Source organism: Podarcis muralis, chromosome Z, assembly GCF_964188315.1.
Source record: "Podarcis muralis chromosome Z, rPodMur119.hap1.1, whole genome shotgun sequence".
Classification (NCBI taxonomy): domain Eukaryota; kingdom Metazoa; phylum Chordata; class Lepidosauria; order Squamata; family Lacertidae; genus Podarcis; species Podarcis muralis.
In genome coordinates this window covers 37911852-37929643 of record NC_135673.1, presented here as the reverse complement: position 1 = coordinate 37929643, position 17792 = coordinate 37911852, and the positions used below count along the sequence as shown (strand labels likewise).

General features: G+C 43.2%; 1 pseudogene; it reads right to left on the bottom strand.

Moving 5' to 3' along the window:
- Positions 1–4258: 4258 nt before the first annotated feature.
- On the bottom strand, positions 4259–16339 carry LOC144326220 (uncharacterized; annotated as a pseudogene).
- Between the last annotated feature and the right edge of the window lie 1453 nt (positions 16340–17792).

The following is a 17792-nucleotide window of genomic DNA, read 5'->3' as shown; positions in this document are numbered from 1 at the left end:
GCATGCGCAGCGAGCACCAAGTGTCCTGGGGGTGCGCAGAGCGCTGAGCGTCCCAGGGGAGGGGAGGAGGGCTGCCACGATGGCACCCCCCCTGGATGGCACCCAGGGCGGCCCTCTCCCCCGCCCCCACATTCTTCTGCCAGTGGCTGGCCTAACCTTCTTCATCTCTACTGCTGCCTCCATGGTTTCAAAAGGGTGTGTAGAAAGGTCCTTCCATTTCTTTTGCTAAAGCAGCAGGAGCTGCTGGTTCTACTTAGTGAACTGCCTTGCAGGCCATTGGTGCTATGAGAACAGGGAATGCTGGGGAAAGGGTCTGTACACACATTTTCATCGGGTTTGTGGGAAATGGCACAGAAGTGGACAGTGCTGACACATCCTCCCAGCACAAGGATCACTACTACATACCAGAATGGGGCAGAGCAGCAGGACTGGCCCACCCATGAGGCAAGGTGAGGGGCAGCAGGGGCAGCAGATCCAGCTTCCAAACAATGCATCAACCACTGCTGCTGCCAAGGTGGCAGCGACAGCTGTGGCTCATTCCTGGGAAGCTTAGTCTACTGTATTCTTGGCAGCACCCCCCATGCTGCCTCTACAGCAACTTCTTGGAGAACAGGAGGCACTGCTGGTCTCCTGCCACCTTTGTTCTCAATGTAGATCTTTATCCCCACCCCTTGTTCCTGTGATCTTCCTCACTCACACATGTTTCCTGGATGGAAGGCTTTGTGGTTTTCTTCAAGTGCCAAGTTTTATTCAAGTAGGGGTGGCTCTACAGAGCAGTGGTGTTGCAAGGTGAACTCACTGCCATTGTGTCTGAGCCCCAAAGCTGTCCTGGAGATCAGCCTTCTTGTTCAGAATAAAACAACAGCATCTAGGGATTATAAATGAGCCTTGATGCTTCTACATGCCTGCCACCCACCCTTGCCAGTGCCCTCCCTCTCCTCTCTCAGGATAAGATTTGGTTGGAAATGGGGTGGGCAGGTATTGTGAAAGGCTGCTAGAAGTGTCGTAGTGGGCAGCTGGAAGCTGAGCCAAAAATCAGGAGAGGGAGGAGGGCTTGTTCACAATTGCTCATCATTAAAATGCTCATTAAAAGTGGGGCTGTTTGTTTCCAAACTCCCAAGTTCCAAAGTTCAGTACTGTCTCTAGTTTAGACACTGATGGTGTGCTAAAGATGAAGCATTGCCCACATCCGTTGCGATTATTGCTCTTGTGCTTTAATGTATTTTCACCTTTAAACAAAATGGTTGTGATTAGCCAGTTGGCGTCATTAACTATGTGCTACTTGACAAAGTGAGTGCAAGGGACAAGAAATAAAACTGTCAAAACATCATCCCTCCCCCTCCCCCACCCCGCCCTACCCTCAAAGCTATCATGAAATATCTTCATACTACAGAGGTTTGGCATCTCATCAGCAGGTGACACACACCTGTGCAACGACCCAGTGCTCAAGCAGCGTATGCTCTGAATTAAAATAATTTATCAAAGGAAGGGTCTAGTCAAACAAACAGGACATGAAACAGAAATATTGCCTTTAGACAGCAGAAGTGTTGAGGCTTAACTTCTATTTTGGCTGCACACCTGTCAGGCTTTACTCTAGCACTCTCAATGAATTTGCAGAATTGTGCTATCCTTTATATAATACATTGCACTGTATTTTATGGAACCCAGAAATCGGAATGGTGTGGAATATTTCCCATCCTTGTTCCATACTACTATATACTGTGGCCGCCTCTTGAGTCTTATTTTTGTGTATATGTGTGTGTGTGTCTATATATATATTAGTTGCACAGGTGAACTCACCCACTCAAGGATTGCACAGGGAGATAAGTGGCCACATTTCGAACATCCAGTGAGATTTGACTACATGATTATGATGCCACTGAGAGCAAATGAGGGCACTTGTTAGTCTTTCTAAAAGGACGACTTTATAGTGGGTGCCCTGGAAAACTTTTTTTTTAAAATAATAATAATAATAATAATAATAATAATAATATTAAACTTGTGCAAATCTATATTGTTAACTTATATCTGAGTTTTGCAGGTGGCATGCAGGTATTAAATATCAAGGGCTGATTAACATATGCAAGTCTCTCATTTAATTTCCGTACACTTCATTACCTATGTGTCATTTAAGATTAGCAGTGGAATGTGAGAACTAACCCCATTAAAGATACTAAATTCTTCTTTGTGGTGACAGAAACATAGACTGGGGCTGTGATGATTTATTTACACATGATGCTCCTTCTGGTTTCTATTCACAGATGCAGTCATGTACATACGGCACACATGTGTGGGTGTATCATCCCATAGAAGGGACAGCCTTGTCATCAGCAAAGCACTGAGCTACAGAGTTTAGATACTGGAGGTACGAGATGATTCCTATACTCTATAGTGTACTTGGGTCAGAATGCTGGGGATATCTCCTTCCAAAGCAACACAAGGAATCTCTTATGGTTCACATAATGTTATTATTCTAATTCTGCAGCCCACAGGAGGGAGACAAAGTGGGCAGAGGACTGGAAGTATGTATTAAAGGTAAAGTTAAGTCCAGTCATGAACGACTCTGGGGTTGCGCCACTCATCTGGCTTTACTGGTCGAGGGAGCCGACGTTTGTCCGCAGACCGTTTTTCCAGGTCATGTGGCCAGCATGACTAAGCCACTTCTGGTGAAACAAGAGCAGCACACGGAAATGCTGTTTACCTTCCCACCAGAGTGGTACCTATTTATCTACTTGCACTTTGATGTGCTTTCGAACTGCTAGGTTGGCAGGAGCAGGAACTGAACAACGGGAGCTCACCCCGTCATGGGGATTCGAACTGCCAACCTTCTGATCAGCAAGCCCTAGGCTTAGTGGTTTAGACCACAGCACCACCTGTGTCCCCGGAAGTATGCATACTGGCCCCATACCCAACATCCTCATGCAAACTGAGTGTGCTAGCTCCATCCCTGACTTTCCTGTTTTGAACAGGAATGTCTGAAGGGGACTTCTAGCCAAGAAGCAAGGCACCCTTCAGCACCCTCCACACTTTATGCCCTTGCATGTTCAGGCTAAACACTTGAAGGAAGGCTTTACCCATGGATCCCAGAGGCCTACACCCTTTCTCAGAAGCAAGAGTCTGAAGAGTGCAAACTGATGGAATGGGGACTACTGCTCAAAGGTAGGATGCATGCTTTGCATGCAGAGTGACCAAGATGTGGGTTCAGGCGCTGCTGTTGCATTGGACCTACAACCAGCAAAGGTACTAGTCTCTGAACTTTCTTTCTTGGTTTTTTCTTTTTCTTTTTAAGACTAGTCCATCTAGAAAGTTATGAAGCAAAATGTGCAGGTACTTAACCTTTTATTTTTGGTCCCTTCATTCCAATCTGCAGAAGAGGATACAAATTTGAATGTGCCACAAAGCAAACATATCCTCTTTTTGTGAGTGGGTTGGAGGGCCCAATCTGCATATAGTGTATAAGGCTCATAGCATCCTGTTGACACCCCTGTTTTCATACAGAAGGTCCCAGTCTTGATTCCTACCACCTCTACTCAGAAGGATGCAAGTGGGAGGGCTAGAAAAGATTCGTGCCTGAATTGCTTGAAGCTGATACCAGTGGAAGTAGACAGGTGGGCTGATGGGTTAGTGCTGTATAAATCATTTATTTATTTATTTATTTATTTATCCACGCTTTTTTCCCTGAAGGGACCCAAGGTGGCTTACATTAAAAAATGAGAACTGCTAAGAAAATAGAAAAAAGAGCATTTTAAAACAACAACAATTAAAAATTGACAGAAGTAAACTATATACAGTGGATGCTTGGGTTGTGAATATGATCCATGCAGGAGGCACGTTCGCAACCCGCAGCGTTCGCAACCTGCAGCACCACATCTGCGCACACGCAGGTCATGATTCGGCGCTTCTGCGCATGCGCAAAGAGCGATTTAGCACTTCTGCGCATGTGCAAGCGCCAAAGTAACCTGTTCCTGAAGTAACCTGTTCAGGTACTTCTGGGTTTGGTGCGGTGCACAACCTGAAATCGCACAACCCGAAGCATCTGTTACCCAAGGTATGATTGTAGATATATAATGTTTATTAAAATATTACAAATAATTACAGTAAAAACAGCATGGCACCAGCCCCTTCATAAAAAGCACTCAGGTCTGATGAAAAGAGTGAGAGGAGAGCGTCCCAGCTGCACCATGGTTAAATTTTCCACGGTCACGCCCTCTGCTGGCGCTGATTGGCCAATTGGGCCATGCTGGGCCAGTGGCTGGGGTCAGCACGAGGGGGCATCAACTCCCCTGCCCCCAAGCTGGATCACAGCGGGGACTGGGATGCTTGGCCGCAACACTGCCCACTGAGAAAGGTGGGCAGATTTCACAAAAGCTTGTTGGAACAAAGAAGTCTTCACCTGCTGGCAGAAGGACAACGAAGAGAGAGCCAGTCCAGCTTCTCTAGGGAGGGAGTTCCAGAGTTTGGGAGCAGCCACTGAGAAGGCCCTCTCCCTTTACCCCAGCAAGCATGCCTATGAGGGTGGCAGGACCAAGAGAAGGACCTCCCCCAAACATCCCCAAACAAAGGCAGGTTCATATGAGGGAATATGGGCTTTCAGATAGCTTGGACCTAAGTCATTTAGGGCTTCATAGCTCATAAGCAGCAGTTTGAATTGTGCCTGGAAACAGACTGACAGCCAGTGAAGCAGTTGTAACAAGGGGGTCATCTGTTCCCTATAACCAGCCTCTGGCAAAAATCTGGCTGCAGCCCTTTAGCCAGTTGGAGTTTCTAAACACCTTTCAAAGGCAGCCCCACATAGAATGCATTACAGTAATCGAAACGGGATGCAACTAAGGCGTGTGCCACTGTGGCCAAATCAGACACCTCAAGGAACAGTCACTGCACTAGCTTTAACTGAATTTCTGGAGTTTGAGAGGGGGGAGAGAGAGAGAGAGAGAGAGAGAGAGAGAGAGAGAGAGGGAGAGAATTAAAGTGGATAGTAGTTTCCATGGAAAACTTCTGCAGCCTTGAAAGAACATGATCAGGAAAGACATTTCATGTAATGAATTATGTTATTAACAGGCAAGGTCAAATCCAAGGGGAAGCAGGACACTGCCCTACATTTGGCTGTGCATTTCTTGGTATTTCTATCATAAGTTAATTTATTAGCTGTTGTTTATGATGAAGGATTAGTCATGAGAGAGTGTTTAGCCTTCCCAGCGTTGATGGTTGGGTCAACAAGACTTGTTCCCTGTATGATTAAAGCAATGGCCTTTTATTCTCCTTTAGAGCGTATAAACTGAGTGGCAGTGAGGAAAGGGTAAGTGGCAGCTTGCCAATTATATAAGAAGGCTCTTTAGAAAAAGGCCAGCCCCAGGGCTAATAAGCACTTAATTATTTTAATCTCTTCAATGAAAATTAAAACAAAGAGGGGATTTAACCTCCTGCTTGGCTGCCAGGTAAAAGTACAGTAAACAACCCATGACAACCCCCCCCCCCCAAGTTAATTTAGAAGTTGTGTTTGAGTTGTGTTGATACAAACATAGTTTGTTGATACTTCTAAGCTCTGCTCAGGCTGGGCAATGGCAGTCATACCACACAAGGATGGGGCTTAGTCTTTTGCACTAAATTTAGGAGCATGTGAGGAGGTTTCTATTCGTATTGATCCCAAATCCTCTTCCCCTTCCCTCCACGTGTATAAGTTTTTTTATCACCCTATATCCAAGCTGTGCATTTGGAAGGGGAAAGGAAGCTCTCTACATGTATTGGTCATCTTGGTGGTGGAACCACACTGTCAGCTGTTTCTGAGTGACACCCCCCTTTTTACTGGGATTCCGCACTAGATCCAGGGGACCAAATTGGACCAATTTATGATGTCCTGAGATTGAGCTGGATTGAGTTAAGGCAGCCCTGGATCATCTGGTTCAAATCATGTCCATCTGGACTGCTCCAGGAATAACAAAAGCAGGGTGGTCTGGTGGAGAGGAGAGTGGGAAGGAGGAGACTTGCAGGTAGCCTGTGTGTGCCTCCTTCTTCCCCAACTTCCCATCCGTATGTTAATGGGGGAGGGGAGAGAGAGAAGGAAAAGTGCAGCTCCTTGTCACACCCTTCCAACTGCATGACTGTGCAAGGCTCAGGGGCTGCCTCTTCAAGGGGTCATGCCAATATCATCACAGGTTAGATCAGGGCTGCTTCAAAACACTGGTTCGGCTCCAAAATTGAATTGTGGGGACTATGCACGGCTCTAGCTTTTACTCACAGGCCACTAGAGTACACCAATGTCCTTCCTATGATTCTACTTCACATATCATTACATAACCAGATCTGATTGTTTATAAGAAATGAAGCAATAATCATCAAGATGGAGCTGCCTGTTTGTGTACAGTGGTACCTCAGGTTAAGAACTTAATTTGTTCCGGAGGTCCTTTCTTAACCTGAAACTGTTCTTAACCTGAGGTACCACTTTAGCTAATGGGGCCTCCTGCTGCTGCTGTGCTGCCGCCGTGCGATTTCTGTTCTCATCCTGGAGCAAAGGTCTTAACCCGAGGTACTATTTCTGGGTTAGAAATAGTCTGCAACCTGAAGCGCCTGTAACCCGAGGTACCACTGTATATGAATCAGGATTGGAAGACAAGGCAACTCCTATTCCAGTGAAAATCCCTACATAAAATCCTATATTATTTGCATTCTCCCATGTGCATTCTCCCATTTGTTGATATTTTTATCACTGAGGGTTCATACAGACAGTCAAACTGCCCTGAGATCTCTTAGATTGTGGAACCATGATCATTTGCATCACTGTATTCCTAGGGACGCGGGTGGCGCTGTGGGTAAAACCTCAGTGCCTAGGACTTGCCGATCGCATGGTCGGTGGTTCGAATCCCCGTGGCGGGGTGCGCTCCTGTTGTTCGGTCCCAGCGCCTGCCAACCTAGCAGTTCGAAAGCACCCCCGGGTGCAAGTAGATAAATAGGGACCGCTAACTAGCGGGAAGGTAAACGGCGTTCCGTGTGCTGCGCTGGCTCTCCAGATGCAGCTTTGTCACGCTGGCCACGTGACCTGGAAGTGTCTCCGGACAGCGCTGGCTCCCGGCCTATAGAGTGAGATGAGCACACAACCCTAGAGTCTGGCAAGACTGGCCCGTATGGGCAGGGGTACCTTTACCTTTACCTTATTCCTACAGTGTATTCCTACTGTATTCCTACAACTAAAGAGCTCACTGAGTTTGGTTCTAGAAATGACCTTTGGGGTCACAATGCACACCCAAAACCTGCTTACATATGTAATCAATAAAAGTTGTGGCCTATTTCAACCGAACAGCAATGTCCTGTGTCTTATTTCTGGTTGGTTTCTCACCTGGCCATGCACATAATGTACCTGGAAATGCAAGCTTAGCTCTTCCATTATTGATCTCTGACTTACTGGATTCCCTGGAAAGTGGTCATGAAGAAATTTCAGGCTATCCTGTAGCTATGCACTCTGCTTCGAACAAGTGGGTTAAATAGTCTTGGTCTTATAGGTCTCTATTGCATAGAGTTTCATAAGAAGCAAATGGTCCACCCAATGGAAAATGAAAACTTTCTAAGTAGCTCTGTGGCCCATTTGTGGTAACGTTACAGTCGTTATGTAAATAAATGGGACTATGCAATATGCCAACCATTAGGTTCTAAGTGGTAGTGTGATTGGGAAGCCATGTGTGTCATGCTAGATAGATAGATAAATAATTAAATCTTGGGCAGGATTATAGGATAAGGAAGTAGCATTTAAGGACACGTAAGAAATGGAAAGGTCATAAAACTAATTGCATCATTGTAATCTCAAATCTCCTAGCCCAATTATGTCTGCCACATTAAAAATTATGACCATCAGCAGCTGAGAGTTGGAACATTCAAACAACATAGCCGGAGGTTTTGGATACGTTTCACTTGGTTATCCTTTGCCTTCTGAAGGTCTCTGCAACGTTACAAAGTTGACAGTAATCATAAATAAAATAAGACAGGAAAATGGTCCATAATGTAACTCTCCTTCAGCTTAATTCTTCTCATTAATCTACCTTATTGGTTGTGGCATGCACTTGTTTGAGTTGGTGAAGGTCTAATAGCCCTATTTCTCTTACCATCATCCATATGTAGAGCTGTCGATCAATGACAATTATTCCTTAATGAACATGTAATGATGGGCAAGCCTAGGGAGAAAGGAACAAATAAATTCCTCATTATAGTCTTGATTACAAGCTAGCTGAGTCTCTTGTCAGTGTGGCATGCTGTGCAGTTTTGTTTACTCAACATCTTCAGCTGTAATCAGTTGGATCAATGGCTGAGGAGAGCTGGAAATCTTCAATTGAGGAAGCAAGCCAAATCTATAGAAGAAGAAAGGGCCCAAGCTTGCACCATCTCTTGAGCATTCTTCTGAGACCTTAGAAGTATTTGTTATATTCAGGCCGCACTGCACTAAAAAGAATGCTTTAGCATGCAAGCAAACTCTCTTCCCAGGTAACTCTGTGGACTTCCCAGTAGCTCACGAGTCTTGTAACAACTTAACTCTTAACAAACTACAGTTCCCATGATTCTGTGGGGGAAGCCATGACTATCTAAAATGATATGAATCTGCTGTAAATGTATAGTGCATATGGGGATTCATTCAATTTCAGTTTCTCTCCATTGCCTGCTTTTCCAGTCTTAAATTCAGTCTGCTCCATTTCTGAGCATGTTTGTGATTTAAAAAGCAACACATTAAAATCTAAATGCATTTTCTTGCACATTTCTTCCAACAAGCACATTTTTGTGTGTAGTTTTGCTCAGCAGATACATTTGCCCACTAATGTTTTTCTTTTCTTTTGTGCTGGGGGTGGGGTATGTGACTTTAACTAAGGTGTGTATGCTTTTGATTTAATTTAAGCATTTTTGTATGCATGCCTTTGCTGGAGAACTGTACCACAAAACTCAGAGAAGTACAAATCTTGAAGGAGAGCTGCAAATCGTTATGCTAACCTTCTTGGTGGCTACTCTCAGTCTTCGGATCTCTCTTCCTAGAAAAGCTAGATTGGCTCTCTCCTGGTTGCTTTTTATTCCTCTCATTTTTATTTATTACATTTATATTCTGCTTTTCCCCAGTGAAGGTCAAGGGGCACAAATGATTCTCCCTCTGAACATGTTATCCTCACAACAACCCTGTGAATAGGCTAAGTTGAAAGAGAGTGACTGGATCAAGGTCACAAAAATGAACCTTGTAGCTGAGTGGAATTTGAGCACTGGTCTCCCACGTCCTAATCACCACTACACCACACTTCTTGTTTTTCCTCTTTCTTTAAAAAAAGCAAAGTCACAGGTTACATATTTAGACATGGAACTATCTAGGACAAAACTACCATAAAAGATTATATAAATACTTAATTGTAACTTTAGTCAGCAAAAAAACCAACCCAAAAACCTTCACAATCTTCCTTATCTCATGCAAGAGCCTGTCAGGGTTGGAAGATACTTGTTGCCTCAAATATAGTTTGTATCAGATCAAGCCTCATCAGCTGATATTCATTTTAATTACCTTGCTCAGTATCTGCATCTTCCTAATCTCTCTTTGCCACAGAATTAGCTTCTACTTATGTACAATTCATTCCATGTGCTTTCTAAATGGTTTCCCTAGATTTGTTATCTTGTAGAAATATTAAAGAGAGGTTCTGATAACAGGGGATTCACGAGCTAAGTTCTGTGAAACAATAGTTCCTTCCGGAAGATGGGAGGACCTTGTTAATTCTATTTTTGCACACTGTTATAAAACTCACATACAACTGTGATTGTATGTATGATTGTCTTGCGATGATTCCCATTTACAATTTGGAAGCGGAAACATGTAGCAGCTGGGTCTCAACACCAGTTAGCGGGAACTGGAGAAAAGGTCTTATTGCACTTTAAAGGCTAACACAGAAATCATAACCCAGCCATGCATCAGCAGGGCTTGAGCAGAGTGGTGCAGCCACCACTCTGCAGTCCTGCTGCTCACACTGGCTAGGACAGAAACCAAGGTACTGGCAAACCCCTGCTCTGCACTACACCAGCCTGGAGGTGGCTTTGCAACTGGGCCCTAGGTTAACTGACAACTGTAGAGTCAGCTCAAGACTCAGTGGAACCCAGGCTGATTTGGTCCTCTCCTTGTGCATTTCTTGGTATGTCCCAGTGGGCTACTTTCAAGTGGAAATTTCACTGGAAGGTAGAACAGAAAGCTTAACCTTAACCTTAATCTTATCAAACTTTTGTTGCTTCCTTAAAATTCTTTGGGTGATTCTCCTACCAAGGAACTTTAAAATCCATCTATTTGGACAAAAAAAGAGAGTCATCTCTGCTATTAATCTGAGAAAATATGGCCAGGTCAGTCATTAACTTTACCAGTCACAGAGTCAAAAGAGTGTGATACAAGTGCATTTTGATCAGGCCATGTAAGATGAGTATCCAGAAATATCACCTTATTTTAGTTAAATACATATTTGGAGAACAGCAAACATACTTGATGGTCATTATGGCCTATTATCCTATACAGCAATTTTTTCTTTTCAGAGTAATGGTGACAAACTCTACTCATTATATTTCTTCAAAACAACCTTATTATCTTGCCCCCTCATTTGTAATGAATACTTGACATTGATGATGCTTTTTGCTGCCCTTTTGGACAAACACATATTCTGGAAAACCGAAGACAGCACCAATTAAGGTTTGTTCAGAATCACAATTTTACCATTAAAGAAAATGTGGGCAAACTCACTCCATCTGTGTTCCCCTGCTGCCCTTAAGATATATTTAAAAACCTTTCCAGTCAAGCTATTGATTGCATATTTACAGCAGTATGTTTAACTGCTGATGTCAAACTTTAATTGTAGTCCTGTAATTATAGAGGGTAGTATCCAACGTTTTCTGTCAGCTAATGCAAGGGCCCTAGCTGATGGCAAGGTTTAAAGTTCGTGCAGCAAAGAACAGCTGCCGTAGCTGGTGCTTCTTGCACAACAGCGAGATGTTTCTTGTGCAATCTGTTGCACAATCATCTTCAGTAATGTGTTTGTATTTTGCCTTGCACAATGATGTTTAATTTAGCTCTGCAATTGATAAAACCCTTTGGTGTTTAAATGAGGGCAACGGTTTTGTTTTTGTTTATTTTAAAATTAAAATCTCCATTCTAATGGATTTCAGGATGGTGTACAATAATAAAGAATATAGTAAATCATCATCCAGACAGAAATAAATTTTAGAAGCGTCAAATGATTATGCTATGAAGAAGACAGGCATAAAGTCAGTTTAAAATGCCTGAGAAAATAAAATGGCTTAACTTGGTACCAGACTGATTGCAGTGTTAGCACTAATCACACATCTTTGGAAGCTAGTCCAAAGTTAAGGTATTCCCACAGAAAAGTCCATCTCCTTTATACATGTGTAACACACTTCAGTGACTGATGGTACTCAGTGACTGATGGTACTCTTCTGATCTGAAGAGTTTAATTTATGGACAGGGTGGTGTGGGAGGGTGCATTCTTTCAAAAGCATTTGGGATCTCAATCCATTTAGGGCCTTAAAGGTTAGAACATGTGTCTTGACTTGGGCATGGAAGCAAATAGACCAGCCAATGAAACTCCCAAGCTATGAATACACTATAAACAACCCTATCACATTGGAGGGTCACAAGGCCTGACTTACTCATAATAATCTTAGTCCAATGCACAATGGTTTACTGGATTGAGAACAAGTATTGTGCCCATATGCTTCTACCACTCTTTCCTGTATCCCTTTTTGTATGTGCTATAACACAAAGCTTTGGGGGTTTGTTAAAATCACACTTTTCATGTTCCACCTGAATCAGGATATTGTTTAATCTCATGACAGGATATCAACTACACTACATTGTAGATTGAATCCTGGTTGGTAATTGGAACTAAAACCATTGTTTTCTGGTTTTAATGTAAGTGAAGGTTGTGTTTAACAAAGCCTGGAAGTTTTGCATTATGGCATATGAAAGAAGGAAGTATGTGGACACAATGCTCCAGTAAACCATGGTTTATTAGACAGTCACTGTGTTGTGTCATAACCACACTTACAGGTGTTCTGCTGTACCAGGAAGATTAGTATTATCTGAGAATCTTCTTCATATTTTTGAGAATAGTATCTACAGAAAACTGTCAATTCCTGCAATGCCAAGAGCTGTGATATAAACACTTTTAACAGGCAAATGGAAGTGTGGATGAGACGGACCACTGTGTGCAGGGTGGAATCTTCCACTTACCAATGGGTAAGTAGAAGACTTGATTGTGTGCAGTATAGTACATGTTGTTGCTCCTTCGTGAGGCAGCAACATGAGTCCTCCTGCTCTTGGTAGGGGGAAGGAACCCAGTGCCTCTCCTCCCCTCCCCCCTGCCTCCATAAGTTTAACCCCACTTCCAAATTTCAGTGTGGCTGCCCCATTTTGTGGAGTAGCATTCCTGCTGAGATGCAACAGGTGCCACTATTGGCACATTCCAGAAACAACTGAATACATTTTTGTTCCAGCACTTTTCCCCAGCTGGATGAATGAGTCTTTTCTATGGTGCAGTGTGTCAGAGCCAATCTGACACTCCCGCCACTACACACTACACCATGCCAAGCTCCCAATGGTTTATCTGTACCTTTCTCCCTCTCAGTGGTCACCACCAACCTACTGTATTAGGAAGCTGGGAGAGCCAAGCCACTCTTGCCATCTCACTACTGGCTTTGGATGCAAGGCAGACAGAACTGTTTGGACACTTGCTTTTTTGTCTACTGGCTCAAAACAAAAATATTCCTGGGCAAGCCCTTCCTTTCCTTGTCAGTTGGCAATCTATTTCCAAGCCTCTCTGTTTACAAAGATTTGGCATGTTTCAACAAGATGTAAATATCGCTAGCTTCTCTTGGCTTCAGAAACCCTCTTGAAATACTCAAGGACAAAGGAGATAATTGTGCACCACTGGAGCGGGTATCAACTCACAGGGCACTAAAAATACCAGCCAATTACATGTGCCACAAGGCACTCTTCAAAATAAATCCTCTTCCATTCTTGTGCTTCTTTTTCACTGAACGTTAACATATTGGCTGTGATTTGTCACCAGGGTATGTTCAAGCAAGGGAGCTTTGGTTTAAAAATGTTGCTTAGAGAGCAAAGAACAGAGCCTGCAAAGTTGTATTCATTTATCTTCCTTTCGTTAAGAGGGCCAACACATTGGCAAAGCTGCCGTGAAATGGGAACTAAATTATTATGAAGCCCCAAAGATTTGTGCTATTAAGATGATCGTCATAATTTACACTCTGCATTGAAATGAAACAAAATGAGGCCCATGGAAATACAGATTTCTTTCTGAGAAAATTCATGTGCACTAAATTAGTGATGTGCCAAACATTCTCCTCTTTGGGTTTTGGGTCCAATAATATCTATTTGGGTTTCTGTGAAATAAAAATGCTTTAATTATGAGAATATTCATCCCCCCTGCTTTTTTGGCCCTATATACTACTATCAGTTTCTCCACAGATGGTTTTAAAGGGCCATTTCATTCCTCTGCAGATGGTTCTAAGGCTCCATCTGCACAATGAAGTTAAAGTAGTATCATACCACTGCAAATCATCAGGGCTTCCCCCCAAAGAATCCTGTAGTTTGTTAAGGGTGCTGAGTGTTCCCAGAGTTTCATGGGAAGAGGAACTGACTATTAAACCACTCTGGACTTGTAGCTCTATGGTGATAAGAGGGACCTCCTCACAATTCTCATCACCCTTAACAAACTACAGTTTTCAGGATTGTGGGGGAGGGGGAGAACCATGACAGGTTTAAAGTGGAATGATACTGCTTTAAACATATAGTGGAGATGGGATCCGAGTGACAGTAACATTTCCTTCTCCCAATTCCCATCTCCAAGCAATGAAGGGAAGTAGGGATATACCCACTGTTTTGGGCCAAGTAGTGCTGAACTTCAGAAGAGAAATCAATGAGAATTGCCTTCTTAGGTCTTCTGGAGTGTAGCAACCAGTGAGGAATGTTTCCCTGCCCCCACCACATCTCAATAGGAAGTGCTGTGCTATATTTAGGAGGAATTGTTGGAATGATCCATCCTCCTAATGTCAACCTAAGGAGGAGTATGGGGATTTCTGCATTTTGCTTATGCTCAGAGTGCCCCCAAACAACCTTCTGAGCAATGAACTTGAAGATGGTCATCACTGACCTCCTATGACATTTCAGAGATACAGTGGAACAGGAATGAACCAAGCCTCTGAGAAAGGAAGGGACTGCTATGTTCATCAATAGGGGGTGGAGGTGGGGCGGTTGAATGCCATTGCAAATGCCTTTTCAACAACCTTTCAAAGAAGAGCCTTCTTTGAACTAGGGACAGCTGATGAGATCTATATTTTTGCATTTCTTTAGCTATATTTCCCTTGCAATCTGTTTCTGCAGAAGCAGGAAAAAGGAGCTAGAGGACGGTAGCTTCACACTTACATGCAAATAAAATGTGCTTCAGTTGGTCAAGAGGGCATACCACTCAACATTCCAAACTTGCCTCATCGTCTTAATAATCCACTGCAGCTTGAGAAATTAATGGCTGGGCAATAAGAGAGAGAGAGAGAGAGACAGAGAGGTGAGAATCCCCAAAGGGTTGAATGACCCTTTGGATTCCTGCCAGAACAGGCATCTTCAGAGTTCTCTGTGCCCTCCACAACACATTGTAAGTCAGTGCTTTTGTATTTTATGCTTCTCTCTAATGCACCTTCTTTCTCCCACCCCTCTCCCAAAGATTGGGCTGATCTATAATTTAAAACTTGGTGAATTATAGCTCCCGAAAACCTAGAGTACATTGAAATATTATTACTGTTGAGTAAGTGCAGCTGGATACAGTGCTATACTTCAGAGCCAATTAGCATTTCTATCAGAATCCTTGCTTGACAGCATTTTCTAAGGGATACTAAACTTTAACTTAAACTTTGCACACCCATCCAGCCACAGGAGTGCCGTAAAGCACCATTTATTTAAACAAAGAGAGAAAAGCAATTTGCCCAATACAAATTATACAAAAGCTCACAGTACTCCTGCTTTAAGCCATATTTTTAGTGTTTATGTAAAAAAGAAAGAAAGAACGAAAGAACCCAACTTTGAGTTACTAATTACATTTTTTTTTAAAAAAAATGAACATTCTCAAATAAGGTGTATTACATTTCGGTATAATTGTAGTATTATAATTATTTAGGCCATGGCTATTCATTACACAGCCCATAGATTACAGAAAAATTGTCTGCCAGCTACAGAGTGAATGCCACTGATTTGCTCTAAATTATAGCTTGCAACTCCACTGCAGAACTCAGCATAGAACAGCAGGATTTGACCTTGTCCCAAAGACACAGAACCCTAAAAAACCCCTCTGACAATACAGTCCTTTCTCACAATCATTTCTGATGTGCCAAAACGACACCACGAGGTGATTGAAGCTACCTCATTTTCTTGCTGCATTTGTTTCCATGGGTATTGGAGGGTGGGAGGAGAGGGAATGAATGTGGGTGATCCTTGGTGGCAGAAGGGAGATCCAGAGAGGAGGGTAGTTTTCCCCAGGTGTGTGTGAGAGAGCGAGAGCGAGAACTTAAGTTGGCAAGATAGGAGCAGAATCCCCCCCCCCCCCACTCTTTACCTGAAAATCTTCAAGTGGGTTCTCTTGGGTAGGTTGCAGTCAGACTCAAGGGGGCCTTCAGCCCAATTAGGAAGAGATTGGCATCTGTCCCCAAATCTGTCTTATTTATTTAAACAATTTATATACCACTTAATTGTGGGAAATAATGCTCCCCCGCTCCCCACATACTGAATACCAGTTAGGAAGAGATATGGAAAGCCCCTGATATGTAAGAACGTAGAGTTGAAGATGGTCAAAATGTGTTTGATGATTGGGGCATATGAACTCCTGAGAGCAGTTTCACACTTCCTTATTTGAACAATGCATCATTCAGTTATGGGATTTGTGGCAATACCATTCCTGCTTTTGCAGTGGGATGCATTTGCCCCCAGCTTCTTCCTCAGAGAATTCTCATGAAATTGACTCTTGAAGGGAGGGGGAAGACCATGTAGTAGCCTGATTCCCAATGGAAAAGGCGATGGAGTGTGGCTCTACTGGTATAAACTTGTTCCACCCCAAACTCTTCCTCCTTGCATTCTTGCTGTGGCAACCTACCCTCTATACATGCAATGTGAACTTTTAATAATCACCTGCTGGAAGGGGCTGTGATGGATTTTTTTTTTTGGGGGAGGGATTATGTGGGTGGCCTTAGGACCTTCTTTACCTTCTTCACACTGTTGGGATGAATTAGATTGGGACTTGGGAGTAGTGTGGTTTAGCTGATCTTTGGGCATTGAGTCCAAGAAAGTGAGGAAGTTGCAGAGGCAAACATTAGGCATCCTGAGGCATTATTGCGTTCAAGGGACCCTCTAAGGATCTTCCAGTGCAGTATGCCTGGTGGAACATGAGGGGTTTCCTTTAGGCCTGACCTGAAACTTTTGGGTTAACTCTGGATAGTGGGGTCTGGGTGCTAACGTTAGGTTTCTCTAGCAAGGAGGAAGTAACATCTTCCTCTTCCTTTACTGGGGACCCACAATAATTCCTACCAGAATTAGTGAAAATCCTCAGCTGCCCATACTTACTGAATTCGGTTGAGTTGGCTAACTTGGTCTTCAAGTTCTTGCATTAATAAATACAACCAGGTCTGGCCCAAGACATATTGGCATCTGAGGCAAACCACCAGCAAAGGTAGAAAGGGTAAGTGAAAATCTACATTGGGAAGAAGTGTGGGAAGAGACCAGCTGGGGGTGGGGGTGGGGAGTGTTGTCAAGGAGGCAGAATATCCAGCCTCCAAGGAGCATGCCATAGCCCATGCTCCCACTGTGGCAGTAGTGGCGGCAGCAGATGATGCATTCCTTTGAGGCCAGATTTGCTGCTCCTGTGGGTCCTGCCTCCTGAGGTGGTTGCCCCACCTTGCCTCATGGGTGGACCAGCCCTGAATACAACCATTATCACAATCTTTCACGAGTCTTCTTTGTTGCTGCAGGGGCAATATGCCTATAGACAGATATACTTTAGAATTCTTACTTATTGTAAGAGACACTAGAACTCAGGACGACCTCCACCATGATCAACTCCCACACAGAAACCTATGTCCCCACTGCGGAAGGACGTGTGAATCCAGAATTGGCCTCCACAGTCACTTATGGACTTACTTTTAAAACCGTGGAAGACAATCTTACTTGGCTATGAATGATTGCCAAAGAAGAAGAAGAGAATTCTTACTTATTGTAATGTAAGCAGCTTGATTGATTTAGATTGGCTGGTTAATAGCTGGTCAGTTGCATGGGATTTAAATCCAATCCCCCCCCCCCCCCAGTTGTATTGCTTAACCAAAGAAAAAGAAAATAACAAGTGTGCAAATAATGCAGAAAGCACAAACCATTACAAGCTGGTAATGTGCACAAATAGTTCAATTAAAAAATAAATAAAGGAGCACTGCTTAAAAGCCAGCACAGTTTGTTAGCACAATTTACAAGTATTGCCAGCAGTATGTAATAATAGCCATTACCTCAAATGGCTTTGAAACTGGATTAGACGAATTCATGGAGGAGAAATAAAGCCTGGAAATAAGACTTGCTTCTCAGTAGACATGCATGGAATTGTACTGCAGGTGGACAAATCTGTGAATTCCAATTTCTGTTTGTTTTTCTTTTTTCCAAGCTTAAATTCAGTTATCCATATTTGCACATCAGTTTGCATTGAAAAAAGTCTTATGAAAATTACTCAGCCCTTTAATGCTAATTA